At 35.4% G+C, this 5,066-nt stretch overlaps 1 pseudogene; it reads right to left on the bottom strand.

Annotated features, from left to right (window-relative positions):
- Positions 1-3,930: 3,930 nt before the first annotated feature.
- LOC102492564 (mitotic spindle assembly checkpoint protein MAD2A pseudogene) lies at positions 3,931-4,572 on the bottom strand (annotated as a pseudogene).
- Between the last annotated feature and the right edge of the window lie 494 nt (positions 4,573-5,066).

Here is a 5,066-nt window from a genome sequence, read left to right as displayed (position 1 = left end):
TTGAGTCGCAGACCCGGTGGCTTAAACTCACACCGGGTGCATGTGCGTGCATGCCCAAGATCTTGAGAAGAGACTGGAGGAGAAGGGATTGCGGTATGGCCATCCCCCCTGGGGGATGATTTCTTGCTTTCTGTCTCTCTGTCTCTCTCTGTCTTTCTGGCGAGCACACACACCCTATAGCAAAAACCTCTCAAAAAAAAATATTATTGTTCTCGTCTAACTCTTGTACAGAGTTTGAGTTCTGCAAGATTAAAAACAGCTTTTAATTTAAGTTTTAGGAAAGTTTTTATATGACAATGTGAATCTGTCAAACTATGAAGTTAAAAATAGTTAAGATGTTTGGACCAGCAATTGGTGTAAGGGCTATGTCGCTGGATTCCCATGTAGTCAACCTCGGTTCGAGTCCCGGACCCAGTGGCTTAAACTCATGCTGGGAACATGTGCGTGCATGCACAAGATCCCTAGAGAAGAATGGAGGAGAAGGGATTGCTGTGTGACCATCCCCCCGGGGCAGTGATTTCTTGCTTTCTGTCTCTATCTTTCTGGAAAGTGCAAATGCTCTACAGCAAAAATAAAATAAAATAAAATTAAATTAAATTAAATTAAATTAAATGGATAAATAAAAAAACCCTCTCAAAAAATGGTTAAGATGTTAAATTTTATGTTTCATTGACAGTTAAAAATAAATAAAATTTAAGGAGAGAATTTATTATGCAAGTGGGAGATGTTCTTGACCACTCAGGAGCCTAGACGTAATTGCATATTATATGAGTTGTACTGGAGTGACTATCTTTTGGTGTAGAGAGGAATGGTAAGACTACAATCCTGGTGGAACTTTAATTTTAGCTTTGTTATTCTTGGGTAAGAGAATTAATAGATTATTTACAAAATGTTTATTTGGGCACAAATTTAGGCCATCTTTTTTTTTTGATAGATTTTTTTCTGTAGGGTGCATGTACACGCCAGAGAGCAAGACAGTGAGACAGAAAACAAAAAATCACGTTCCCCCCCTCCCCCTGGAATGATGGTCACTCCAGAATCCCTTCATTTTCCTCTCGGGATCTTGAGCATGCATTCACATGCACTCAGCGTGAGGTTTAAGCCACTAGATCCAGTACATGTTCTGCAGTCAGCTACATGGGAGTCCAGCGATATAACCATTACTCCATTTACTGGTCCCAGAGGCCATCCTTTATTGGGATAGAGATCTAGTATTTTAAAGGAACTATTTGACATATAATTTAATAATATTGAATATTTTGGGGTAATTATAAGGCAATAGAGTAAGCAGAGATATCTTTGGTAAACCTTTCTAGAAGATCAATCAGGTAGGCAGTAATTAGAGAAGGCAGAAACAGCAGAGAAGGATAAAAATGCCAACAATTTATTTGATTAAGGTTGTGAGCTGTACATTATAATGCAAGGACATGGAAAAAGAGGAAACTTTGATTTATTTTTGGAGAGATTTGACAGGTAGTGAGATTTCTAACAGGTAAGGAGATGAAGGGAGAGAGGGGTAATACCTCTGGGAGAACAAAAGGGGAAAGTGACATGGGAGTCCCCTCAGAATTAAGTCCAATGATTGATACTGAGCTGACAAATGGATTGAAATCTTCTTTGGAAAATCTGGAAGCAGGGGAAATTTTTCAAGATTAGGGTTTCTGTTATAAAATTCAACTCAATTTAAAAAATTTAGACTGCTAAATAATACATTTAAAAAGTATTTTAATTGTTGAAATGTATTCATTATTTTAATTTCTGTGAAACTATAGTCCTTTGAAAAATATTGAGTAAATAAAATAATTCTAGATAGTACCAGGGTCAAAAGATGGGCCACTGAATATTGTAAAATTGTGTGAGATTCTCTGAATGGATGGCAGTGTCTTAGTTCTGACCCATAACTCAAAGTAAATAGGGTCAAGCAACAAATAGCCAGAAAGTAAAAAAATAGCATTTTTTTAAAATATTTACAATGGCATGTGTTTAAAGTCTTAAGAAGTTTGCAAGTCATAACTTGGAAAAGGTATTGCTTGAAAGTTCCACTTATATGGATATACTCAGGAGGATTTTGGATCACTTTCTATTGGAAGACACTTTGTGTTGTGCCAATTTTAATTCTTAACTTTCCCACTAAAACTTTTAATTAATATTGTTAATAATGGGCACCATTGGAGTCTTCTGTTTCCAGTGATGGTGCCAGATGAGCCCCTGCTGCCCTTTGAGACTTCACAGAAGTACTGAATTGTACCTCTTCATTTTGTTTCATCCTCTACCTTAGCCCCACGTTTACCTGGTCCTGAGACTCAGGGGAGGAACCAAACACTTCAAGCTGGCTGCATAACATTCTCTGATTAGAAGATGAAGCCCTCTAGGAGGAACACACCAGAGAAGTAGAAAGCACCTTTTCCTCGACACTACAGAATTAACTCCAAGAAAATAAGAAGACATGTATAATCCATCTGATGAACAGAAACCAGCACAGAAGCACAATAAATAGGAGAAATAAAGAAAATATCTCTCCCCCAAGGAAAAAGAACTCCTCATTCACAGACAGTACAATAGAACTCAGTAAAATGTCAGATAAACAATTCAGAATATTCATAGTGACAAAACTAAATGAGTAAAAAGACAATGAACTAGTAGATGAAGAAGTCCATCTATAATTTGATATGAGAAATAGACACAATAAAAAAAGAATCAAATGGAATTGTTAGAGATGAAATCTGTAATAAAAGTCAAAACCTCCCTCAAAAGTATTAATAGCAGATTAGATCATGCAGAAGATTGAATCTCAGATTTACAAGATAAAACCTCTGACCTAGAAAATGTCATGAAAAAGAATGACAAAATAATTTTTAGAAATGGGGATAACATGTGGGAAATACTAGATACCATTAAACACTCAAATATCCTAATAATTGGTACCAATAATACTAATATTTATCCCAGAATGTTAAGAAACTAGTAAGGGCACTGATAATCTATTCTATGAAATACTAGAGGAAAACTTTCCAAACCAAAAGAAACATTCAAACATCCAGATCCAAGAAATACAAAGAACTACAAGTAGAATCAACTCAGGAAGATCCTCTCCAAGGCACATCATAGTCAGATAAGCCAAAATCACAGATAAAGACAAGATTCTAAAAGTGGTAATAGAGAAAGAGTGCTACTTACAAAGATTTTTCCATAAGGCTAGCATCAGATCTCTCAACAGAAACCATGCAAGTAAGGAAAGAATGGAAGATATACTCAAAGTGTTTAAAGAAATACAAGTTTTTAATGACAAATTTAAAACATAATTTTTAATTTTTTCATTGTCATTTAAATGTGATTTTATAAAACATAAAAAATTTTAGGAGTTCTATATCAGAGAAAATGAAACAGCAGAAATCCATGGCTTCACAGGCTTATTATATAAATTAAAAAGTAGTAATTGACAATTTTTTCAATAGGGAACTAAAGATACAATGAAATGACAGTAACACCAAATAAAGCAAATATTTATGGATTATTAGTTACTTGTAAGATCTATATATAGATTTTGAATATTCCAAATCTTTTGCTTTTTTTTCTTTTGTATTGATATTTAAATATTTCCCTACCAATACTGAGTCCAGCTACTTGATGAAAATTTCTGATTTGGTAAAGCATTTATCTTTATAATAAAAGTTTTTCCATCTACAGTTATCACCTTCAAAAGAACTGATATCACGATACTGATGAAATCTGCTGGTTCTTTTTGAACAATGTGCGAGAATTCCACTGTGTCAACATTATGGTAAGTCAAACAGGTACCAAAGAATGGAACAATTATGCACAGTTCGGTAAAGTCTAACACTGATTTTCCCCAATTAAAAATTAACCACTGAAATAAAACATCAACTACAGTTGGCTTGGTTTCAGGAAAATCACACTTGAATGTTGTAATTACACTGTTTTCCTCATCTTATCCTCAATCATTGACAGGGCTTTGTAGGCTACCATGCTATTGACTTTGTGGATTGTAGTCATAAATGAACGAAGACGGACTTCCTCAGAATTGGTAATGAACTGTGGTCCCGACTCTTCCCATTTTTCAGGTACAACAAAATCTTTGTCTGTATAAATCAGTATATGGAATGAACAAGAAACTTCCAACAGTGGCAGAAATGTCACTGTAGCTGTTATCTGTCTGATAACTTAACGGATTTCATCCTGGATAGCTTTCTGAGACTTTTCTCTGGGTGCACTGTCATCTTTTGCAGTCTTGTCACATCCAATATTAAACTGCCATTTCTCAAGAACCTCACCAATTGCAGTGTTTGAGATGACTACCACCAATTTCTGAACAGAGCACTTGTATAGCCAATCTTTTAGTTGTTCCATCACATTATTCAGGTATTTTATGAGGTCAGGATCAGTAGTTACAAGCAAGGTGAGTCCATACTTTTGCACTCAAGTGAAGGTTTCTGATGGATATATGCCACGCTGATACAAAATGCTGTTAATGCCAAAGGAGAAGAACTCGGCCACAATCTCGGTGCTTCTGCACAGGGTAATGCCCTGCTCCCAGGAGAGTTGCAGCACCATGGTCAGGCCCACAGAAATACAATTTTAAACAAGAATACTATACCTGGAAAGATTATCCTTCAAATGGGAAGAAAATATAAAAACATTCTCAGGTAAACAAACTCTGAAAGAATTACTAATACGAACTCTTCAAAAAGTACTGAGAGGAGTGCTACACTGGGGAAAATAGAGAGAGAGAAAGAGAGAGAGAGAGAGGAATAAGAAAACAAAAAATAACCAAGAAAATGTCTGAAAAAATAGCAAGAACAAGTCTGGAAATATCAATAACAATGTTCAATGTTAATGGATTAAATTTCCCAATCAGGAGACACAGACTGGCTGAAGGTTGAAAAATCAGAAATCCACCGTCTGCCGCCAACAAGAAATGTACCTCACAGATAAAGATATACATTGACTAAAAGTGAAGGGCAAGAAAAGATATTCCATGCAAACAGAAACCAAAAAAGGACCGGAGTTATAAGTGTTACAGGTGTTACTTATTTAAAATGAAACAG

The sequence above is a fragment of the Tupaia chinensis genome, unplaced genomic scaffold (genome assembly GCF_000334495.1).
Source record: "Tupaia chinensis unplaced genomic scaffold, TupChi_1.0 Scaffold144426_1, whole genome shotgun sequence".
Classification (NCBI taxonomy): domain Eukaryota; kingdom Metazoa; phylum Chordata; class Mammalia; order Scandentia; family Tupaiidae; genus Tupaia; species Tupaia belangeri.
The sequence above is the reverse complement of the archived record's forward strand: the minus strand, read 5'-3'. Positions and strand labels throughout refer to the sequence as shown.